At 46.5% G+C, this 25469-nt stretch overlaps 1 long non-coding RNA gene and 1 pseudogene across 1 annotated transcript; one reads left to right on the top strand and one right to left on the bottom strand.

The window, feature by feature from the left end:
* The first annotated feature begins 271 nt into the window (after positions 1-271).
* On the top strand, positions 272-18283 carry LOC125408982 (uncharacterized). The gene is made up of 4 exons (XR_007234651.3): positions 272-956; positions 2203-2306; positions 5382-5447; positions 17938-18283. It is a non-coding gene; the product is annotated as an uncharacterized LOC125408982 (long non-coding RNA).
* Positions 6811-7259, bottom strand: LOC148119916 (small ribosomal subunit protein eS25 pseudogene; annotated as a pseudogene).
* Positions 18284-25469: the final 7186 nt, after the last annotated feature.

Genomic DNA, 25469 nt, shown 5'->3' with positions numbered 1-25469 from the left:
GCTATATCATCTATCATCTATCTATCTATCTATCAATCATCTATCTAACATATGTCTATTCATCTATCTATGTATCTATGTATTTATGTATCTATTTATCTATCATGTGTCTGTCTGTCTATCTATCATCTATCTATCTATCTATCTATCTATCTATCTATCTATTATCTATCTATCTATCTATTATCTATCTATCTATCATCTATCTATCTATCTATCTATCATCTATCTATCTATCATCTGTCTATCTATCAATCTATCATCTATCTATCTATCTATCTATCTATCTATCTATCTATCATCTATCTATCTATCTATCTATCTATCTGATTTTCAAGACAGGGTTTCTCTGTGTAGCCCTGGCTGTACTGGAACTTGCTTTGTAGACCAGGCTGGACTTGAACTCAGAAATTCACCTGCCTCTGCCTCCCCAGTGCTGGGACCCCAGGCACTCACTGGCGTTTCGCTATGGTGGAGTAGACTTCTCTATGTGCTCCTTGCAGTCTTTCTCTTCTAGTTGGGTAACTCCCTTTGGATTCCATAAATGGGACTTGTTTGATTCCTAATCTTTCACAAGAGAAAAGCTGACTTGGCCTAAAAGGTTGTTTGTGTAAAACTTCTTAGATCACTGGGGAAATAGTTAAGAGTTTAAAAACCTAGATTTATGCAATGTAACCAGCTGATTTAAAGAGCTCAGATGGGTGGTACCCAGCAGCCGTGGGCCCAGGACCTATTGAAAAGTCTATTGCTTGCTAAGGTGGTCACGTGACTATGTTCTGACTCTTGCGGCTGTGTAGATTGCTGTGTGGAAGCTTGTGAGAGCAACGCTCTAGCTACAGTGGTGGAGCCTGAGGATGGGACCAAGTCATGGAGAAGGCAGAGCGGCGAGCTGGGTCTCTGAGGCTTCCCCATATCCTCCCTGTATGCTGTATATCTGCAGTGCATGTAGCTATAAGGTATGTATGTATATATAATACAGGTGCATATTTAGATACAATGTACACATGTGCACATATACACACACATGCAATACATGTACACATATATGCATATATGTGTACACACACACACACACACACACACACACATATATATACACCTATATACATATATGAGTGCCTACATGTACGGAGTATGCCACATGTGTGTTCGTGTCTCTGGAGGCCAGAAGAGGGTGTTGGATTCCTTGGAACTGGAGTTCCAGACAGTTGTAAGTTGTGGGTGCTGTGACCCCAGGTGGTCTTAACCACTGAGCAATCTCTGCAGCCCCTGTTTATTTCCTTTTGAGACAGACTGTCCCTATGTATTTCAGGCTGTTCTTGACCCTGTCATTCTCTTGCCTCAGCCTCTCAAGTGCTGCTGGTATTACAGGCACGTGCTGCCGTGCTTGACAAGGGACAAATGTGTTTACTCTTGATTTAGTCTTTATTTCCACGTTCCATCTCTCGCAGCCATGTGAAGCCCACCCAGCCGCAGGTACTAGGAGCAGACCGTTAACTGGAAGCCACAGGGTACTGCGGTCACGAGCAGCGTGGAGCAGTCTCTATTCTTCCTCATTTCCTGCCTTTTGAGGCAATTGGATGAACTCTTGTCAGATGCAGTATTTGAATAGCTTTGGAAACAGTTTCTGGTGACTTTAGTGCCCTACCCTTAATGTACACTGCAGAACTTCATACTGCTTGCTTTGGCTTTTAAAAGACCATACCCCGTTTAAAAAGAAAAGCCCTTAGAGAAACACTTTCCATAAATGCCAGGGCTTCCTTACTAATCAACTAATGCAGATAGAGCTCACTCCAGGAGAACTGCGCACAACCTCAGTGAAATGTTTGGAAGCTGTTTAAGCTCCACAGGTGAAAGTTAACATTGTTGCAGCACCGGCTTTCTGTTCCCAGTATGAGCCTGAAACGCACGGTTGAGCTTTGATAAGAGGGACGTTTTCTCCCAGAGCAAGCTTATCTTTTCCTGAGTTAGCCCAGCTGTGGGTGACGTTGCCTCCCCCTTAAAACAACGTTTTCCTATCTGCCCCAAGTCTGATGGCTACAGAGGCAGGAATGATACCTGCATTTCAGATCTGGTGATAAGGAAGAGAGGAAGATGGGGAGAGAAGGAAGGGAAAAACCCTGGCAGGAGGGAAGGCTCTCTGGAGGGGTCTGTATCACCCCCCCCCCCCAACCTTGTCTGCCACTCTGTTGAAATCCCCAGGAATCAGAGCTGGGAGGAGACTGAAGCTGGTGCCTGCCTGCCTGCCAGCCAGAGGGCGTGCGTGCCTCAGGAAAAGACACCTCACACAATCCTGACAGCTTCAGGTAACCTTTCCGGAGAGTTTGGGATCTAAACTCAGTGATGGGGAGGCCGCATCTGACCCGGGCTGCTTGCTTATGTCTGAATGACCCTTGCCCTCTGTTTGAACTTAACCACTGAAGAAGATGGGCTTGGGGGAGGGGTGACTGGGCCTCAGTGTTCCTCTTCCCCGTGTGACCTCATTAAGGAAGGGTCCTTTCTCTGCTCTTTACTACCTTCTGTCTATTGAAGTCGTCTACAGAGCATGCGCGCGTGCATGGGGGCTAGCTTCCAGGCCTTAGCTCTGAACCTCACAATCCTGTATCAAGGAAAAATCTTGTAAACTGCGAGTTTCTCGGGGATGGACGAGAACAGCCTCAAATTCAGCCTAGTCTCTCTCCCAGCTGCCACAGCCAGCTGTGCCCGACCCACTGGTGTGCGGCGCTGAGGGGGTGGTCCTGGTTGCGCCACGTCCAGAACTTGAAGGACGCATTTCGGGTGGTTAATAATAGACTTCCTTCTCTGGGCCCTTCTATTCTCAGCCACTGAATACAATTTATAAGGGGGGAAAAATTATCCCATCCCCACCCCCCTGATCAGATCTCATAATTATAGAATAAGGCGCCTGAGAATTCACAGGGTGCTGGTTTCCATGGCAACAACAAGCCATTATATTCTAAAGGCCAAGTCAGAGCTCCACCCCCTCATCCTCACCGCTGCTGGCGTCTTATTGCAGCATTCCAAAATAAACTTGCTGTCTAAAGTAAATCCCGTATAATTAGAGATGAGCTAATCGGTGCCCCGCCGCCTTTGTACGGCCCACGCATCATGTAAACAGATTCTGCAACAGTGATGCTGACCGACTGTTTGATGTCAGATCTTCCTCAGCGGCTAGGAGCAGCATCCATCCACAGGAGCAGGGACCCCCCCAACCGGAAGGCCCCTGTTTTGCCTGACAGTGCTGTCAGAAAGAAAGAGGGCGCTTGGGTAATGCCTGGGCCACCAGATCAATGGCTTTCTCTTGCTCTCCAGAAAGAGGAACAGATCTTTCTGATCTCTCTCTCTCTCTCTCTCTCTCTCTCTCTCTCTCTCTCTCTGTCATTCGCTGGTCACTCCGTTGTCTCCTGCTTCATGCCCTGCTCTTGGGCTAGCCTGGAGGTGGGTTCCGCTTACTGAGGCCCGAGTCTTTTGTTCCCACTCCCTCTTGCAGTCTAGATTTTAAGAGGTGGGGACCCTTCCGGGTTGATCAGAGGTTTCTTAGGGAATTTTGCTCTCATAGGCAAATGCTGGTTTATGGCAGACGGATGTGGTGAGGAAATAGGATGTTTAGGACATAGGGGCTCCTTAAAGTCTACAAGGACCTGGAGGACAAGAGATCTGGTTGGCTGACCTGTCAGGAGTCTGATCCATCAACCACAACGGATACTGGGTTTGCTCCTGCACTTCAGACGCACCTGGGCCTGGCGCCAGACTTGCCCCTCTAGCTCTCCAGACCGTACTCTTTCCTGGGTCTTGGCTTCATGCCCCAGCTGGCTGAGAATTCGAAGGAGATTGTGGTTGGGGCAAAGCTCGCCTCGGAAGGCTCCTAGAGGGCTGGCTGCCTCCCGCTCCAGAGGCTGCAGAGGCCAGCAGGTGATCCTCTCTAGGGTCCCTTTGTGCTTGCAACACATGACATTAGCTCAAGTTAGCTAAAGATGATTTTTTTGTTCTACATTTGAGCAGGTAAATTGCATCCATTAACTTTATAAATGTTTGGACTGTGTAACTAAATGTCTATCCACGCCGTATGAAAGGATGGCGTGTATCAGTAAGTCATGAGGATAATAAACCAATACGATTTGTCATGTCTCATGCCGTCTCAGAGCTGTTCCCATGGCAAGGGATCGGTTTATACATCACCTGCCCCATAGTTTTTCTTGTTTTTATTTTCTTCATGTCTGTAGTCAAGATTTTCAGGAGGTCCCCCCTGACCAAATCTGGTTTTATTAATTTTTAAGAAATTCATAGCATTTTGTTTCCTGTGGAAACAAAAACAAAGCTTCTCCCCCAATACACCATATTTTCTGACTTTCATTCTGAAATTAAGGCATTCTTAAAATGTATAGGTTGGTTTAATTTAGCAGTTCCCATAGTCCAATGTCTCTCAGCAGCTGTTGCTTTTGTTCGTTAGCATTTAAAAAATTTAAAGTCAACAAAGCAACTGGCCCTCCTGAGAGACTGCAGGACTAGGAAGCCACATCTGACTCCTTGTCCAGAACTTCTCTTAGTTTTTTTTAGGCCCCATGTTTGGATATTTGAGCCTCCACATGGGACTCTGTTTGTAGCAAACTTCCTTATCTGACTAGCTTTGGACCCCCTAGCCTGCAAATAATGACCTAGAGACTTACTATTAATTATAAAAGCTTGGTCTTATCTTAGGCTCTTTCCCCCAACTAGTTCTTATAACTTAATTAGACTGTGTTTTTTTTTAATATGCATTCTGCCATGTGGCTCAGTTACCTCTTCTTAGTATGGCACATCTGACTTGTTCTGAGTCTGCAGGTGAAATCACATGCCTAGATTCCTCCTCCCGCATATTTTCTCTCTGCCTGAAACTCCCACCTACCCTCTCCTGCCTAGCTATCGACCATTTCACTCTTTATTAAACCAATCAGGTGGCTCCTTGGGCAGAGTCACATCTTTACAGTGTAAACGACTATCCCGCAACACCATGGAGAGATGAACAGGAGATGTATCAAAGCTGGATTGTGGGTGTAAGTGGGGGCTGAAAGATCAGCAAATGGTTTTATGAAACCCTAATGCCCCACAGTCAGATCAGATGTAGGGCTGCATGTTATACGCTTAAAGTCTTTAGAATCCCTGGAGATAGAAATGAAGTCAACAGATTTTATTGTTTCTCTGTACAGGCAAGAACATTAAAATACTGCTCTAGAGCTACCTGTGGAAGAGTGGGCTCAGGAAATTTTGAAGGCAACTCAGATACTCATAGAGGGCCACTTAGGGCACGCTCAAACACTGATCTTTAGAAATTAATTGGCACCTTTGTCTAACAATTGCACATTGATATAAAATTTCTTAAATCACCTTTCTCCTCTGTTCAGATCCTGGCCTGTGATGAAGATGTGTGAAGCAATGTCAGACTGGTCTATCGGACTCTGGCAGCCAGGGTAATTTAAGGGTTCACTGGAATGGGACGGATCACCTGCAGCACGAATTCTAATTGGTATTAGTAGTAAAGACCTAGAGTCAGACACAGGGATTAATGCTGAAGATCAGAGAAGCAAAGCGGTCAGCCAGCCATCAGAGAATCCTTTTACCAATACTCAGATCAAAGTGGGGGATCCTGCCCTCAGACTGCATCTCCAGACTGCATCTGCCTTCAGCAAACCTCAGACTGCAGTGAGCTCCTGTCTCCTGACTTATATTCCTCTCTCTGCCCAGCCATATCACTCCTGTCCCCACGTCTCTAGTGCTGGGATTAAAAGCATGTGACTCCCGAATACTGGGATTAGAGGTGTGAGCCACCACTGCCTGGCCTCCAGTGGCTCAGCTCTGCACTCTGGTCTTCAAGCAAGCTTTATTTGTTAAAACACAAATGTCACTACAGGCTCCGAAGGTTGTGCACAGACTCCAGCGTAATTCACTCCAGGCAACATGTTGCAAAGTGCTTGGATGGTTTGTCTATCAAGATTAAAAATAATTCTTTGACTTTGCATTTGTCACAGGAAAGCAATTTGTGAGGTGGCCTTTCTAGGTAGAAGGCCTTGTCTAGGTCCAGTTCCCAGATTTAGCTCAGATTTCCTTCCTGGGACCAGGGTTAGCAGCAACAATGATCTGGGCCGTCTCTAACAGTGTAGCGCATTTGCCTGGTTCAACCCACTGAACTGGAGGCCGGGTGCCCACAGCTCTGCCGTCTAAATCCTGCCACTCCCAACAGGGGCTCTTGTTGGGCAGCCGCATCCAACGGCTGAGATTGCTGTCCTGTGGAGAGCGGCACACTGCAGGAGTGGGGGCCCGTAGTAAGTTGGTGTTTGTCTCGGGGTAGAGGGCACGCAGTGCAGGGTTGAGGCATGGAAACGATACCAGTGATGAACACGGAGTAACAACTTCAGGCTGCCCGAGATCTGCTGGGGCATCATGTCCGCTGTACCCAAAGTGTTCGAAGTCGGGAGAGTTTAGGAGTTAGCTGAGACCTGGGTTAGCAGAGGGCCTGAGTCAGCAACACGGCTGGGAAGGAAGCAAAGGCAGCAGGGAGGTTAAAAACGGGGAAATGGCCACTAGGTTAAGATGATAAAGAATTGAAATTCTGCTCTTTGTTTTAAAATGGTGTGGACACCTAATGAGACACTTAGTTTAATTTTCCTTACTTTATTATCTATGTGTGTCAGTCAGCCAGGTGATGGTCAGAGGACAATCTGAAGGGACAGGTTCTGTTTTCGCCATGGGAGTGCTGGGGATTGAAATCAGGTCATCAGGCTGAGCAGCAAGTGCCGTGCCCACGGACTCACCCTGCAAACCCAGTATTTAGACTTTTTTTTGATTTAATAAAGTTTTATTTTTCCAAATGTACAGCTGATTGAACCTGATCATGCATCTTCACCAGCAGCTGGGGCATCTCCACCCTTTGTGTTTCTGGTGTAAATTACTTGGGCTCTGTGCTTTGAAACCTGCTTGATAAGCCCTTTACTAAGGAGCTCCTGAAGGGCTGCCCTGGCCAGGAAACCGCGAATCTTCAGTCTCTCAGAGACCACAGCTGGAGTAATAAGTTTATAGTTGGGAACTTCCTTACAGAGTTTGTCGTATGTAGCCTTGTCAAACAGGACTAGATTGTTGAGCTTGTCCCGAACTTTGCCTTTGGACCGCTTCTTCTTTTTGGCCTTGCCACCAGATTTATTTACTGGGTCTTTGTCTTTTTTGGCCGACTTTCCGGCATCTTTCTTCTTCTTGTCATCCTTGGGCAGCATGATGAAGCTCAGAGAGAGGCGACAACCACTGCAGTCTCCCTAAGATGTCGGGAAAAAAGCAGTATTTAGACTTTTTAATGACATAATTTTAGTCTCAAAATCATACAATTCCCTCTTCAAAAGAACTGTTTAGATATGAACTAGTCACCTATACACTGGTATAAACAAAATTTCTGCAAGCAAGTCTTGGCAGGAAGGGAAGCCAGAGCTGTTATAAACGCCAACGGGCGAGTTGTCATAGTGGGACACAGAAGAGCCTGGAGCCACCGAGGCCATCGTCACGATCATGCCCTTGTACAGCGATATTTTACTTATGTTTTAATAAATAAATCTTGCCTGAAGATCAGAGGCTAAAACTGAGCCACTAGAGGTCAGGCAGTGGTGTTTACATACCTTTAATCCCAGGATTTGGGAGACAGGCAGTGGGAACTCTGTGAGTTCAAGGCCACCCTGGGCTACACAAGATCAGTGCAGAAACAGATCCAGGTGAAGGTGGTTCACACCTTTGATCCCAGTACTAGGGAGTCACATGCCTTTAATCCCAGCACTAAAGGGGAATATAAGACAGGAGGAGACAGAGGATCAGGGCTCAGTCTGCAGTCACCCAGCCTCAGTAGATGAGAGACTTCTCTAGTGGCTTGGCTGTTTTACTTTTCTCGTTGTCCTCTTGAACGCTAATATCTGTCTCTGGGATTGTATTATTCGTGCTACACTCTGGGTCTGCACCGTGTCGATCCTCCATGTCAGAGCTACCCTCACTCTCGTCCCAGCCTGTGGGGAAGACATCCTACCCACACATCTTCAGTTCTTGTATCTTGTTGTAATCTTTAACATTACTTTGAGGTTTGGGATACTATTATTCCTTTTTGTGCAGGGCAGTGTATCTTTATTTGCTTATTGATATGGAAGTAGCATATTTTATCTTTATCCATATTAAGTGCAAAACTAGACTGGGTGATTTTGATACCTTTATTGGTTCACACACCTGTCATTACAAGCCCAGTTTTAGAATATTTTCTTGACCCCAGCAAGCTGTCCCGTCCCCAGCATTGACTTCACTTATGGGACTTCTTAGTCCCAGCATTGACTTCACTGTGGTAGACAGATGTTTAAGACCTGTCCTGCTTTCTTCAGTGAAGCAGTAGAAATGATTACATGGAGCTTTGGCTTTGGGAAATACTAACCCTCGTTCCAGATCTTTAAGCAGTTCGTTTGACTACGTTATTTACCTGTTCAGATGTTCTGCTGACAAGCGCGGTTAATAATACCTATGTTGTAAGGTTGTTTGAATAATCGCAGCTCACAGAAGCAGAGGCTTGCTGACCACATAGATTTTTTGGTGACAGCATGGGATCATTTTAGTACACATGCACAGAGGCTTGTGAACAATGGAAATTGGTTAGGTACAGGGGGACTGAAACCTGGGGTCCATTTCCTTCCATCTGATAACTTAAGCCATGGGACGGTGTGAGAGAATAAAGTGGTTTATTTGTGATAGATACTGGCTGCTCTAAATAACCCAATGAATTTTAAAATCTGTTTTTTTAAAAATTTAAATTTCTCAAGAGTTATTCCTCTAAAAATCTACCCAGAATTTCTTTCCAAAGAGCTTTTCTTCCAAATGGCTTCAGTCCCCCTGAGCTCCTCCCAACTCATCTCTGTAGCCTACAATTTTATCTTGCTTTCTCCTGAAATAGATTTCAAGGGTGAGGGGCGTCCTGTTTCCAGTTTTTTCAGACTGGGATGGTTTTTCTCTTCCGGTCTGAAATGTAAGATATATAAAATGCAATTGCTGTTTCTTGTGAGCATCTCCTGCGTCTGCTTTCTGCTTTTGTATTTATTGCCCCCGAGTCAAGCTCACAATAAGCTGTGGTATGGCCCGGAGCTACTGATGCTGTGCCAGTTGTGGTGGAGGAAACAGGCTCTTGGCTGGGTGCCATCTTAGGCACTTGGAAACTAAACGTGAGTGGCCACCAGGGGACGCCATACTCCCAGAGTCCTGTCTGGGTCTTCATTTGAGCAGTAAGAGAGCTTGGGAAGAGTCTTTAGTCTTCTTTCTCTGGGGCTGCACAGGTGAGGAGTTTCCTGACCCCTGAAATTTGGGGTCCTTCATGGTTTCTGCTGTGATTGACGCCTTTATCTTTTTTTTTATTGGTTTGATTTCTTAATTTTCTCTTTTCTAAAATCTGCTTGTAAAGACTTCCCTCCCTCTCTCCCTTTCTTTCTCTGTTCCTCTTTCCATTTTAGAGACTGAACCCAAGGCCATGTGTACGAAAGCTGTACGCTCTACCACTGAACAACACCCTTGGGCCTAAGATATGCATTCTTGGCCTTTATCCTCTAAGGATGAGGATCAGGTATGGTCCTAGTTTGTTTCTCTCTTGCTTTGATAAAACACTGGCCAAAGCCGATTTTGGGGTGGAAAAGGTTTATCTGGCTTACAAGCTGTAGTCTATTATCTAAGGAAGCCAAGGCAGGAAGTGAAGCAGAGACCAAGGAAGATGCTGCTCCCATTGCTCAGCCTGCTTTCTCACACAACTGAGGACTACCTGCCCAGGTGCAGCACTGAGAGGTGAGAGGGCCCTGCCAACCATCCCAGGGTCCCTTTTAGCTTCTGCCATGGGACACTAGCTTCTGTCACCTCCAGAAGTTCCCCTGAAGTTAGTCCTGGCTATACTGGTGTTATCTAGCCGAGTCCAGTATTAGCAGTCATTAATTGAAAGTGGGAAGTAGCTTTGAGTGCATGGGCACAGGAAACAACTTCCTAAATATAACACCAGTATCTCAGATACTAAGAGCAACAGTAAATAAATGGGACCTGCTGAAACTGAGAAGCTTCTGTAAGGAAAGGACACAGTCAATAAGACAAAACGGCATCCTACTGAATGGGAAAATATCTTTGCCAACCCCACATCAGACAGATGACTGATGTCCAAAATACATAAAGAAACTAGACATCAAAATATCAAATAGTCCAATTAAAAATGGGGTACATATCTAAACAGAAAATTCTCAACAGAAGACTCTCAAATGGCTGAAAGACACCTAAGGAAATGTTCAACATCCTTAGCCATCAGGGAAATGCAAATCAAAACTACTCTGAGATAGCATCTTACTCCAGTCAGGATGGCTAAGATAAAAGACACTGATGATAGCTTATGCTGGAGAGGATACGGAGTAAGGGGAATACTCCTCCATTGCTGGTGGGAGTGCAAACTTGTACAATCACTTTGGAAGACAGTATGGCAATTTCTCAGAAAATTGGGACTCAATCTACCTCAAGACCCAGCTATACCAATCTTGGGTATATACCCAAAGGATGTTCACTCATACTACAAGGACATTTGCACAACTGTGTTTATAGCAGCATTATTTGTCATAGCCAGAAACTGGATCCAGCCTAGATACCCCTCAACTGAAGAATGGATAAGGAAAATATGGTAATTTACACAATGGAGTGCTACTCAGCAGTAAAAAAACAATGCCATCTTGAAATTTGTAGGCAAATGGCTGGAACTAGAGAAAAACATCCCGAGTGAGGTAACCCAGACCCAGCAAGAGAAACACAGCGTGTACTCACTCATAGTGGATATTAGACGTAAAGCAAAGGATACCAGCCTACAGCCCACGACCCCAGAGAAGCTAGGGAACAAGGAGAACCCTGAGAGAAACATACATGGATCATCCTGTGAGGGGAAATAGAAAAGATCTCCTGAGAAAATTGGGAGCATGGGGGTGGGGGGAGAAGGGAGGGCTGAAGGGAAGAAGAGGCGGGTGATGATGATCGAGATGTGGGGAAGAACAGAGAGGGAGACCAAGGAAGGAAATATCTTGATTGAGGGAGCCATTATGGGACTAGTGAGAAACCTGACACTAGGGAATTCCCAGGGATTCACAAGGATGACCCCAGCTAAGACCCTAAACAATAATGGAGAGGGTGCCTGAACCGGCCTTACCCTGTAATAAGATTAATGACTACCTCAATTGTCATCATAGAATCTTCATCCAGCAACTGATGGAAGCAGATGCAGAGATCTACAGTGAACCATTGGGATAAGATTTTTACTGTCTTTTCAGTAAAATTTCTTCCCATCTTCTGCTGCTTCCACTTGTGGGATAACACAGGTTTTTTGATTGATGGATTGATTTTTGTTTGCAGGTACAACTGCGGCCTGTTTTTCCTGACCACTAACTCTTAGGCTCGTGAGGGGCAGCTCCAGGTTATCACCCCTATGTCGCAAGGCTTCTGAGAAGTAGCCCCTCCTCCTTTCAGGGGATTTGCCTTTTTGAATTTCTAAATTGGTGCTCAGAAGAACCATCTAGAATTTTATCCTACCCAGCTACAGATGAGTTCACCACACTTTCCTAAATGTGAGCTTCCAACTTGGTTGATTCATGTTTCCATTTGCTGGGAGCCTAGGAGCCCAGAACTCACTTTGCTGCTGTTTGGGAAACCACGACAAACCACGAAGATCTGACTTGACTCATGGAATCCAAAGGCCCCGTCAGTCTGACGCCCTCTACTGTCGTCTCGGGACCTGACTCTCGTTAGCCACTTCCCACATCAAGGAGTAGACTTCCTGAGAAGAGATTTTGACCACTTGAGGTTTCTGTGTTCTTTACTCTGGGTTGGAGCATCTCTAAATCTTTTATGGCGTCTTCAAGATGCTCGAAGGAACAACTAGGTCATGGCAGCCACTCGAGTTAAAGTGTGGTTTAGGAGTCGGCTACTAGCTGGAGAAGTAGGGGAACTGAGGAAAGCCTCCTGGGGATGGTGGCTCGCACTCAGCTGGAGGAAAGTTGTGTTCTGGAACATTCTTTCCAAATTCTAGCTGTAAAAGTCAAGCCTCACCAAAGCCCTAAAAATGGAGCCCGGGATATAAATTCTTTGGTGGTTTCTCTAAAAGCCTGGCAGATAGTAGAGGCATGGGGTGGTACTGGGAACGGCTGTTGTGGTTGGTAGGCGAGCAAGGCTGGGACCAGGGCGAGAGGACTTACGGGGTGAGGCTGCGGGCGGGGGCGGTCGCTGAAGCTATGCAGAGGCTGGCGGACTTGAGAAATCAGCTTCAAAGCTGTAAGGCAGATCATCTACCCCATTACCCAAGCTCCAACTCCTGACCGTATCAACAGAAGCCCTACAAACATCCACTGACCCAGAATCCCTTGCTGCTCTTAGTGGCCAGGAGAGGCCGTCGGCGAGGGACTTAGGGGGACGCTTTTGTGTTCTTTCTTCTTTCCACTCGTGTAGATGTGCGGCTCAGAGGTGCTGTGAGTCTGTGAAGAGCATAAGCCACAAACACGAGCAGAAGTCTGCATCCCGGGGGTTTACACTGGCCAGCCTCACCAACTGAATGCGTCCCTGGCCCTCTGTGTGAAAAATGTGTGCTAGTCCAGTACTGGTTGGTTTCTTTTCTCTCCTCCCCATCCCTCCACTTTCTCCTTCTCCTCTTCCTCCTCCTCTATCTCCTCCTCCTCTGTCTCCTCCTCTTTCTTCATTTTTTTTGCCGTACACAGTGTCTCCTATTCACAGTGTGGTGTGGCTGAGTGCATGGGCCCGGGAGTCACAAGCGCTGGGTTCAGATCCCCACTCTACCCTCTTGGTTGCCGAGGAATTTGAGGATGAGATGTCACTTCTTTCTGGCTCATTTAGTTATTGGTAGAACAATGGAGGGGACTGCCATCTTCACAGGTCTGCTGCCCAGACAGGAGAAATGTAAGGTGTTGGCAGAGTGCCTGGTGCAGACCAAAGGCTCCACAATTGGCAGGGTAGTGACAAGGACTCCCTGTCAGCCATAGTGCTCAGAACAGTGAGGTATATACCATCCATGGGCATTTCACTCTCCCTCAGAACAGGGACGAGAAGTCTAGCCCAGAGAAGGGGGCTGTGCATTAGAAGGGCAGCTGGAAGCCAGAGACAGCTCTGCCAGCCTGTTCTCTGCTGCCTTCCACCTTGGCCACAGTCACTGGGCTCCTTTGTGCTGTGTTCTCTCTCTCTCTCTTATGTAACTTACTACCACGTCACATCTGTGTGTTTTGTTGATGCCATTTAAATTCTGTTGCTATTTAATACCAAGAACATCTAAAGGGAACATTTTGAGAGACTTGAAAAAATCCAATTGTTCTCTTGGTAATTGGGTTTGTAGGAAACGGAGAGGGCAGTGTTCAGAATAGAAGGCTCTTAAATGAATCATGCTTGCTTCGCTGTAGAGGCAGAGCACAGGCTGGTGGGGGAGCCCTGCTCAGTCCCTCAGGAGGCAGTGGCACTGCCTGCTTTGGTTAGGAAAGGCCCGGCTGTGCCAGGGAACTCAGAACAACAGTGGTTCAGAAACGCCGGTGTCACTCGCTTCTCATGAGAAATGTGAAGACAGCTCCTAACGGGCAGGGACCTCCTCGGTCTCCCTGTTCTACCATTCTTAGGACCTGACTTCCTCTTTTGGAGAGAGACACTGCCAGACTCTACCATTCCTGGCCAGGCTCACAGTCCTTCTGAGCTGTTTTCAGGATTCCCACAGCACATGTTTATTTCATGCCAATGACCAGTACTTAGTCACAAGGCCACTTCAAGCTGCCCCAGAGACCAAGACACTTATTCTCAGCTGCTTAGGTGCCCGCTGCTGCAGGTTCTACACTGGGGGAGGAGGGAAGATGGTGGGTACCAGGGCTGTGCCAGCAGACGCCACAATACATTTCTGGAGCTGAATCACACCTGCTTCTCTGCTTTCAAGTGTCTTTTAATTTTTATTTTCTGAGAACTGTATACATGAACACTGTGACTGAATCACTTCTCCCCTGCTGGGTCCTTGGCCCCATCCCCCCATTCTGAAATTCATGACCTCTTCTTTAATATTATTGTTCCATGGGGTCAAACTAGAGCTCCAAGACAGGGGAATGCTGCTGTAGAATGGAGCACACTAAGAAGGTACTCAGGCATTAGTAAAGGAAAATGTAGAGACTTAGGACAAAGGGGAAGACAGAGTTAGCTTTCGGATGTCCTCTGGGCTGAGACAGACTGTCTTGAAGCAGAGAGGGCTGTCTGAGGGGTCGTCAGAACTCCACTCACGTCTTGTGATTTGCCAGAATCCACAGAGCGTGCTATACTCACAGTGACTGTTGACTAGGGTCAAAGGTTAAAATTTAAAATTAGTAAAGAAGGGAACTCCTACAAGAAAGTCCCACAGAAGGCAGGCACGAGACACTGGCTGTTCTGTTCCGTGAACAGAGCACCTTCCTCCAGCTCCAGTGTGGACACACACATCTCCGCTCTGCAGGGACTGTCCCAGAGCCTCGAGGTATACGATATTCTCAAGATGGCTCATATATGAATGTGAGCATTCAGTGCCTAAGTGACCAGCCCTCACCCGCCCAAGCCAACTGATGCAGGGCGGCTCAAAGGTTGGTAAATTGTGTGAGGCTCAAGACCAAGGTGTTGAGATGTCATCTTATAAAGAACCGTATTCCCAGAGCTTAGAGGTCAAAGGTTCAGGCAGAGTTAGCCTCTCACTTCCCCGTCTAATTCTGAGTGTTGGGATTAAAGGCGTGTGCTATGCTCAACATGTTTGATTTTTTAAAGAATCTTGCTAGAGTTTACAAAGTGATTGCACCATTTTAAATCTTTTACTAACAGTACACAATTATTCTGGTTCTTTTGTGTCTGCTCAGTAGTTGATCTGGATAGACTGAGTTTCAGCCATTGTAACAGGTACACAGAGGCATTTAGTTACAGTTTTGATTGGCATTTAACACTAATCATGGATGCAGGGGACCTTCTCTGTCATTGGTGAAGAAGGGACATGTGTAGATGGAAGTTTCTGTCCCGCCTGGCCCCACAGCTGTTCAGTCCCAAAGAAACACACAGAGGCTTATATCAATTATAAACTGTTTGGCCTATTAGCTCAGGATTATTATAAACTAGCTCTTACAACTTAAATTAACCCATAATTCTTATCTATGTTTAGCCATGTGGTTTGGTACTTTTTCTCAGTGAGGCATTCTCATCTTACTACCTCTGCATCTGGCTGTGACTGCCTTTCCCCTTCCCAGAATTCTCCTAGTCTGGTTGTCCCGCCTATACCTCCTGTCTGGCTATGGCCAACCAGCATTTTATCCCACAGCAGATTTGCCCATATTTTCCCAGTGCTTCCTCTTTCTGGCTGTTGACTGTGGAAACCTCTCTGTAGTCTGGAGTTGTATGTACTGGTACAAGCGAATCTCTTCTCTGTCTCTCTGTTCTCTTAAGAGTGGTTTCCAGAGAGTGAAAGTTTTCAATGACACCCATGGCTGATTTAACAATTCTTCCTGTACTTACCTTTGGTGTATCTCATCCAAAGAACCACCATTCTTTAAACCAAGACTGTAGGATTTCCCCTTGGTGTTTCATAGCCTCATGTTTCCTCTGTGACCTCTGCTCCACTTTACGTTGAGGCTTCACCTGAATTGTTTGTTTTGGCCTGTAGAGATCCAATAGTTCTTAAACCATTTGTTGAAAGACTTTCACATGGCTGGGTAAAAAGCGGTGTCCACATCCGTGTGTTCTACTCCCAGTGTCTCCATTCTGTTCCATTGTTCTGTTTTTGTTTCAGCATGACACAGTCTTGGGATCTGTGACGACGGAGTCTTGAGCACGCACGATGTGCTCTTCCAACTTTGCTGCTCATTTTCCAGTTTGTTTTGTCCGTCCTATGTGCTGTGGTTTTCTGGCTGGACACTGGGTTTAATTGCTTGGGAGTATAGATAAATGTCAGAGGTTCTCAGTTGTGGCTGTCTAATCACACTGGCTGGCTTGTGACAGGGAGCTCGAGCAAAGGGCTGCAGCAAAGCAAAGATTTCCAGTACTAAGTCAGAGGGGACCTGATGCCTAGCCTGCCACTTTTTGATTAATCAGAGGACCACCAAATTCATAGTCATCCAGTGCAGGCCAATAGTCAGTATTGGTCACTCTGAGTGAAACCTGGATGCTTTTCTACCCATGTTGTCTGCTGACCAGGCACTGAGAGTCAGAAAGAGTCAAAAAATGCCCCAAGCTCCACCTCTAGATTCTCACATAGATTTCCCACAACTATACTTCCTACAGGAGCAATGTTATTAGCTATTTTTATAGGGCCGTGAAAATGCCATGACCCAAAGAAATTGATGAAAGAATTTATTTTGACTTTCAGTTCCAGAGAGATAAGGATTTATCATGGCAGGGTGCAGGTGTGGCAGCAGGTGGCAGGAGTGGCAGCAGGTGACAGGTGTGGCAGTGAAAGACCCCCAGAGTAGGGAGACTCTCACTCAAGTCTCAGGATAACACGACCCCCAGGAACTCATGAGAGACCGTCTTTGTGGTTTATTGACAGGACAGGAAACAGTGCACTGGGACCGAAACTCATTTCCCACACAGGGATAGAGTTCGACCCCGAGTAGCTGGGAGAAGGGGTATTTTAGCGAAAAAACCACAACCCAATAACCCAAAGGGGGTAGAGAGGGCGTCATTGGAAAATTCCAAAAATACCAGTGATTATCACAAGGGGGTAACTCCCTGTTTCTCAAGATTATTCTCAGGATTATAATATAACTTTATCTTCAGCTAGATCCTGGAGCAGAGTCACTGAGCCAGCTAACTTAGATTTTTGGTTCTTCTTTCCCTGCTAGATATGTTTTTTGGCTCTACTCTTTCTGCTAGAGGGGTCTGAATTTATCCGGGTCTTTCAGCAGCAGGGTGCAGGCATGGCAGCAGGGTGTCCGGAAGCTACGACATCACTGCAAGCCTGAGAGAGCGGCTGTAAGCTTTCTAGGTTGTGGATCAGTCTAGGAGGAGTAAGGGTGGATATGATCAAAGTTCTCGAGGAACTAAAGTCCTCTATGAGGGCATCTAGGTGGCTCCGGATGAGACTGGCTTTCGGGACCCAGCTACCCCTGCCGCTCTGACAGAATTTGCCTCAGCTTGGCTGACTCACATGCTGCCTTTTAGGAACCCAACACACGACCCCTGGCTGTGTCCTCACTGCCTCTCATGCCACAGCATAAACATGGTGACATCATTTAATGAAGGGCCCTTCTGAGAAGTAAGTCCCCGGGCAATTTCACCGATATGCTGCCATCCTTGCGTTGAGGGCAGTCACTTACTTGACAAGGCCTCCAGATCCAGGCAAGAGACATGGCAGATGCAGGTGTGCAGGAGGCAGCCTGTGCACACAGCACATTGCTCCACAGACACTTTGTAGGATTTCTTTGTAGATTTTAGAGCTTGCCCTGGAACTAGCACTTGTAGACCAGGCTGACCTCGAACTCACAGAAATCTGCCTGCCTCTGCCTCCTGAGTGCTGGGATTAAAGGCCATGGTACACCTTTTAATAGCGTGGAGTCACCTCTAAAAGAGTAGCAGCATGCGACCGAGAACATGCAACCCATTCCCTGCAATCGTGAATGCTGTGCATCCTGTACTCTCCTTCAGGCAGCACAATGGCCCTGTTATACTGCATCCTCAGAGAGGTGAGCCAGCTGCGTGTGGCATTACCACGGTTACAATGGCACTAGACAGTTCATCTCCAGTGTACTCTCCAGGAATTGTGGCTGCACTTGTAGTCCGTGCTCACCGGAGACATGTGGCCTGGGACTGGGCGTCACTCTCCTAGAAAGTGTGCATTTAAAAGTGAAAATTCTCTGAGGATGTGTTTTAACTTTTAAAGATTTATCTTTATGTGTTTGCCTGCAGGGATATCTGTGCTCTTCTCGAGTGGAGTGCCCACAGAGGCCAGAAGATGGTGTTGGATCACTGGGAGCTGGAGTGATGGAGATTCTGAGCTGCCTTACGTGGAGGTTGGGAGCGGAGCCCAGATCCTCTGTAAGAGCAGCAATTGCTTGTCACCCCCAGATGTCCCTGTAGCCCCAGAGTGTGTCTGTTTTAACAAGGCATTCCAGCCAGGTACTGAACACAGGGCTTAAGGTCCACATTGTTGACCAGCCAAGCTGATGTTGCAGAATGCCCGAACCTGTACTGAGGTCATCACTATCAGCCATAAATAAATACTTGAAAAGCACATTTGGCTAAATTTCCATAAGGTTTCACATGGTTTCTTTAATTTGCCATCGATTAGGGAAAGCAAGAATCCAAGCTATGAAAGAATGGGTCCTGGGCGCTTAAAACCTTCCATTAATCAGGCCTCACAAAGGCCAACGCAGAGATGAGTGTCCTGGACATGATGCTCACGGGCTTCATCCGGGAAGCTGGGGAAAGGGTGACAGGAATAAAAAGGAAGAGCCAAGAAGAATGTGACTGTGAACAGGTCATTGGTGAGGTCACCTGGGGTTCAAGTCTGTGGGTCCTTTATGCCATGGGGTCAAAAGCACCTCAGCTCATGCCAGCAGAAGGGAGGCAGGCAGGGCACCTCTCCTGTGACCCCATTCTTCATCGCTTGCCCTCTGCTCCTACAGTGTCAGCCCTTTGACATCCATCCCAGTCTGCAGGTGACCTCTGAGGCTGACCAAGCCCGGCAGAGAGGAGCCGGGTGAGATCCGCTGCTCTGAGGAAATGGTAGTTCAGCCCCTGGGAGGGAACCAGAGCCTCTGTACGCTCGGCATGGTTCTCACCTCCTTAAACATTACCATGGCAACACACACATTAAAATTCTGGGAAACTGGTGGACTAGAGGGGAAAGATTTGCATTTCCCTCTGATAAGACAGTTTCTCAGAAGAAAAATCTAACACCCGGGCCCATTCACTCTGTGTCCTATCCAGCCACCTCCCTCCCACTCCCAGCCCCCAGGTCTTGCACTGTTGACTCTTGGGCTAGTCTGGCAGATCTTGTCTGCTGGACCTGGGATCTGAGGACCTGTAAGAATAGGCAGACTACAGTCTAACGCTGCAGACAACCGGGCTTCAATTTCAGTGCCCTTTATACCGAGGTGTAGCAAAGAAAGCAATGATCCAAGGAAGGTGGAATCCAGAGAAATATGATCAGAAAAACACGGGAAGCATCAATAAGCACATACTAAATATCAACAGGGCGGCCCTTTCCCAGAACTTTCTCAGGACAGACCAATTTAAACACAATTGACTGGCACATACTTTAGATATTCTCTGGGCAAGCATGAAAGCAAGGCAGAAGGCCATACTCACTTTCAGGGTACACTGACCAGATGGGGTTCTATGATCTGGCATCCAACAAGAATAAACAAATCTTATGAATTAATCATAAACGTTTGTCACGGGAGGCGTGGAATCACACCCAGGAGCAACCCAGGGGACAAAATGCACTTGAGGTCAAAGGCCCTCTGCCTTTTTCCGAGAGTCTGTCTCCCAGTCCCCCATTGTTCACCGTGCTATTGCCTGAGTTCCAACACTGCATGATTGAAATACAGTGTTAGAGCCAGGAAATTGATAGTGGTACAGCATAGTAGCTAGGTTTGGATTCCATCAGATCTGCAAACCTGTTTACTATGTCTATTTGTGTGTGTGTTTCTCCCTGTGTATGTACATGTATACTTGTCTGTGTACGTGGTGTGTGTGTGTTCTATGTGATTTTATCTCATGTGACTTTTGTGACTGCCATACAGGACTTCCCCTCAGGATGCCCATATCCTTGCCTTTTCCGATGGTTATTAGGTTTGGTTGTTTCCCCCCCTCCCCCACTTGAGACAAACCTAGGCCTCCCTGGGGAGAAGGAATAATTGCTCCATCAGTTTGGCCTGTAGGCAAGTCTATGGGGCATTTTCTAGATCAGTGTGGGAAGGTTCCGCTCACTGTGGGTGGCATCACCCCTGGGCAGGTGGCCCTGGCTTGTATGAGAAAGCAGGTTGGACAAATCATCGAGACTAAGCCAGTGAGCAGCACCCCTCCGTGGTCTTTACTTCAGCTTCTGCCTCCAGGTTCCTGCCTTAGCTTCCCTCAGTAGTGGGGTGTGATTTGTTAAACCTTTCGTTCCCTTTGCCTTTGGTTAGTATTTCATCACAGTGTCAGGGGAACAGGCTAGGACAGTTGTTCTGCCATCTTTCATGGCAGTGCCATCTCACCAGCATGGTGCAAACAGACTGGCACAGCTTTGAGGTGGCATGTTTTGCTGTTTGACTTAGCTCTCTGGGGTTAGTGTAATGGTCTGTCCTGTCCCTTTAAGAGACAAGCCCCGCCCATCCCCTCATCCCCACTGCTGAGGCAAGCAGATCTTCCATCCCTTTCAACCTGAGTTTCTTCCTTTCCTACTCTCTCCCCAAGAGGCAGCTTCTGCCTCTCTCCCATCTCCCCTTCCCTTCCTCTCTGGCGCTCTCTCTCTCTCTCTCTCTCTGCTCTTCACCCCTTCTTCCTCTTCCCCTCTTTCCTTTTCCCTTCCATAACCCACTAAATAAATATCCAACTTCACTCTGCATGGCATGCCTATCCATTTGTTTCTCACCCACTGTGGCTCCTCATGGAACTGGTTGCCCTGCCAAGGTTTCTCACCCATCATGTGGCTCCCAGCCTGGAACCCGCTGGCCCTTGTGGCCCACAGGCCACTCATGGAACTGCAGCGTTTTACCTAAACCATAACAGTTAGTATGTGTGTACCAGCAGTTTGCCTGCTTTTTATACCAGGCAGGACTCCATGGCAGAGCTGTTTAACCATTCAACCACCACGGGAACCACAGCTTGCTCCTGTTTTTTGGTGATTACAAACAAAGCTGCTAAGAGCACCACGCATAGGCTTCTGAATGTCAAAACTTCTATTTCTCTGTCACAGATGCCCATAAATGTTAGGCCACATGTCAAGTAATGTGCTTAGTTTTATGGAAAACAGCCACCCAAAGTGTCTGCTCAGGGGTTCACCTGCCTTGTGACGCCTGGTGACCCAGTTCCCCTTCCTCTCCAGCATTTTATGTGTATGAGGATTTTACCTGCATATATGTATGTGCATCATGTACATGCGGTGCCTGCACGGGGCTGAAGTGGGCACTGGATCTCCTGGAACTAGAATTACAGATGGCTGAGTTCCTATACAGATGCCGGGAACTGAACTCAGGTCCTGTATGATGGCACCATCTCTTCAGCCCCTCTCCAGATGTTTGAGTCAGTATTGCTGTGTCCTGGATTGCAGGGTCGGGGAGTTACAGGAAGCTGCCCGAGTTACAGATCACTTAGATGGCATCACCTACAGTTCTTGCTTCTCCATTTCAGGATAATAGACATTTACTAAACATAGTCATTATTCATAGCACGTAATGGACAGGGGAATGATTTTGAAGCTGGACTAACAGGTGTTAACAGGGCATTTGTGGTATTTCTGGGCTGGGACCTCCTTTGAGTGACTTACTGGAACAATGGGATTGGGTTGAGAAGGACACATTCTACTCCAGGTGTAGACGTAGTCTAGATGTTGTGTTCACACTTTGGAAATGACACAACCAACACCCAGGTGCCTGAGACCAGCTTTGACAAGGATACAAAGGTAGGGGCATGGAGATTAGAAAAACAAGTAAAGAGAACAAAGATACAAGTGAAAACAATAAAACGGAAACATAGTATCGGGAGGGAGTTCCAGTGAGTGCTGAAGTCGCCCACGTTTAGCTTCATTTTCTTAAATACCCCAACCCCAAAAGGTAGGAGTAAGATAAAAACTACATTAACATGATACAAGGAAATGAACTGACCAGTTGAAGTTTGCAGGCCACAACCTAGTTAAACATTCTGTTGCTAGAACAAGTAGCGCTCATACCCTAGGCCAAAACATTCCAACTCTCTGACCTTTGGTCGGGGAGAAGTGGCTCTACCTCTATGGGCCATCTTAATGTCCCAAAGACCAAGTAACCACCCCCTAGGTCAGGGTGTTTAGCCGTAGTTGTCAACAGATTTGAGCAAGCTGAAACTCTCTGATCTTCAGACATTTTTGGGTGTCCACACTCAGGGCAATCAAGCTGTTTTTGTAAGGCACCTCAGGAGCCACACACTGGCCCGGACCGCAGCCACACAGACTACGTGTACACGATATTCCAGTATGACTGTGTTGGTATGTTGATGTCACTGCACGCCCTGCCACGCCTTCCAAGGCAGGCCACCTTGGTGTAAGGTGAAAGTCTCTACCTGGTCCAGTTAGCAGTTCACAGAATAAACACTGAAGGGGTGCACACTTCTCTGTGGCTAACACTTATTCGCAAGCCCCTTCTGTGTTCAGATGGGTGTGAAGGCTCAGGAGGACAAAGGGGAGCCTCCCAATTAAAACCAGAGTAAGCAGAGCGGGTTTTAAAATAGCAAGACTTAAGATGAGTCAATGCTAATTGAATATCGAGTAAGGAGAGGTAGGGAGTAAATTGAATAAGTGAGCTTGGAGTTCTGGGTAATCCTTTCATGAGGAGAAGGGAGTTATTAAAGAGCTGAATGCAAATGGGGAGAGGGAGAGGCAGCACCCATGCCAACAGTCAAAGGAAGCCACTTGGCTTGGTGCGAGAACCTAAGGGTGGTTGTTGCTTTCCTTTAACTTTGTAAAATGTTCTTTAGGAACCCCAGTGTTTAAACAAAACATTACATGCTCTCTGAAGACAATCTTCTGAACAGTACGAAGAAAACAATTATCACTTGAAGTATGTAAGTTACTCCTACACACACAGTGCCCCCAGTTCGGTTTGGTTTGCTTTAGTTTTTCCATGTGTGCTGGTATGAAAGCCATGCAGTCAATAGAGGCTGCACTTTGATTTGGGCTGGTGCTGGGCTGGAAGCTCAGTCACCAGAGGAAATGCCCGCCACTCTACAGTGTGCTGTGTCGCTGAGCTATGGGAGTCAAGGTAGTTTTGACTAGAATATTTCCAGCTTACAGTATGTTTATAGGATGTAATCTATTGTAGGCCAAGAACAACTCATACATACATATAAACACAGCTGTATATAAATTAATTAATAAAAATTACTATTTGTAAATATATGGCAGGAATTGACAGTAACTCAGTGGTATAATGTTTGTTTAGTATGCCCGGGGCCTTGGGTTTGATTCCCCAGCCTTCAAAAAAGAAAACACGTAAGTAATAGGGCCACAGGTTTACCACCTGCCTTAAAGCATAGTAGTCCTTGAACACTTTCCCAATATGATTTGAAATTACCCTGTATTTTGTTGAATAAATGTTGATATGCTCAGTAATAGTTACCTCTTAGGAACAGCCTATAATGTGTTTAATTTTGATTATATAATGTTATTAAATTATATTATCATCTATTTTGGTAAAGTTTGGAATTCCAATGTTAACTAGCATGTGAAGATTTTACTGTTTAATATCAAGTATCAAATGGTCAGTTAGAAAATTTGGTTTGATTGACCTCCTATCAAGAGCTGATAGAATCTCTCTTTAGAAATTTTGTTGCTCTTTTTATTTTCTAAATGGCCAACTTGAAAAATAAAAAAACCCACATTATTTCTATCTTAAAAATTTTATCATTTGGATCATTTGGGATATTATTTCTTAAAACAAAAACAAGCATATTTGCTGTCTGTCCTTCTGTATTTGAGAGTTGCCAATCATGCCCTTCCCTTATTTCTTGTGTGGGGTGCATAACTTTGCCCTGATTTTATTCTTTCCCTCTGAGATAAAGTCTTCCTGCACAGCCAGGGTTGGCCTGGAACTTGTGACCCCCCTGCCAGGCTCCCCGGTTCTGGGAGTGGGAGTGTGTCTCCTCCTCACCTGACTTGACTTCTTTTAGGTGTTGTGAATCTTAACCGTCCTCCCTGTTTTCTGTGTTGTCGTGTATTCCGGCTGTTGACCTCGGGCTTGGCACAGGAGCTTACTGTATTAATGTGGAGGCTGTTCCAGTCCTCTCACATTCGACTGTGTTTGGTTCTAGGCAGTGTGTTACTGCTGCAATCCCGCCACTGTCCCCAGAACAGAAGACCACCCCACTGTAACTGAGTCTTTTTTTCAGCCAGCTCCCAAATAATGACATGGAAACTTCCTACTGATTATGAAAGCTTGGCCTATAGTTTAGAACAAACATTAGGATTGTTCCTAACTAGCTCTCACAACTTAGATTAACCCGTTTATATTAATCTATGCTCTATCACATGCCATTACCTGTCTTCCATCTTGCACCTCCTGTTTCCTCTCTGTGTCTCCTGGCATCTCCTGCATGCCCAGCTTCCTCCTCCTCTTGCGTTCTTTCCCTGGAAATGGCACCTATACCTCCTGCCTAGCTATTGGCCACTCAGCTTTTGATTACACCAATCACAGCAGTGTGCGGACGTCCCACAACACCCCACTCTCAGACCACATAGCTTACTCTCACTTCTAGCCTGGGCTTTTAAAACTTGAGCCGTTTAAGTTTGCGATTCGTTTTGGTGGGAGAACTCGGGAAGCAGGTTCAGCACATTGCGCTGTCATTTACGTCTGTAAAACAGCCATTAGGTGACGAAAGGCCAAAGCCCTTACATTCCTGCAGCGAGTCCATTTGTATACATTGCGTCCGCACTGCTAATTGCCACCATGCACATCTAGGCTGGGGCTCCTCTGCGAGCATCACTGTTTAATTGCCTCAGAGTCAGGATATGCCGTGGGTCCCATAGCCACTATTCAGGAAGACCACTCTCTCATGCAGCTGGCTGGCACCCTTAAGATTCCTCTCATCGAGATTGTCAAATATCAACAATTGCCCTGCTTTGTTTTCCTGGAGGCCTCTGTCACTGGTGCCCCTGATTTAAGTCACTGCTCAGAGCCCAAAGCTCCTGAGAGAGGGTAAAGAGGAGGGAGCCAGGCCCTTGGTGCACTTCCATGGCCTCATGCAAGAGGCTCACATCTGGTGTGCTGCAATGTCCTTGCCCCTGAACACAAGCCTGGGTACCGTGTTGGAGCATCTCCAAATGCTACTTCCTACAGTCAGCTTTATTCTTTTATTTTGCTTCAGAGCATTCAAACCAGAGAATGCATTCCAGCTGTAAGACAGTGGACTTGTGCCGTAACAAAGACAGTGGACTTGTGCCGTAGCACATAGGAATTCTCACAGATATCTCCAGACAGGCAAACACACCAAGAGGCACATCCTGATTTCCTGTTTTCAATAGTAGTTTTTAAAGGCTCATTTAAAACAACAACAACAACAACAAACAACAGCAATAAAATTCCTCATCAGGACATGAAAATCCCTGGTTTATGTTGAGACTTAACATTCCAGATGTGCTGGGTCTTTTCCCTGGTCAAAGGACACCCACAGGAAGATAGGTTCACCTTAAGTTATGCTGAAGTTTGAAGAATAGTTCTTCCTTTAGTGAGATGCTGCACTTCCCTTCCCAGAATCCCCCTAGT

Source organism: Myodes glareolus, chromosome 14 (genome assembly GCF_982192425.1).
Source record: "Myodes glareolus chromosome 14, mMyoGla1.1, whole genome shotgun sequence".
NCBI classification, from domain to species: domain Eukaryota; kingdom Metazoa; phylum Chordata; class Mammalia; order Rodentia; family Cricetidae; genus Myodes; species Myodes glareolus.
Note: the sequence above shows the minus strand (reverse complement) of the source record. Positions and strands in the feature narration are given on the sequence as shown.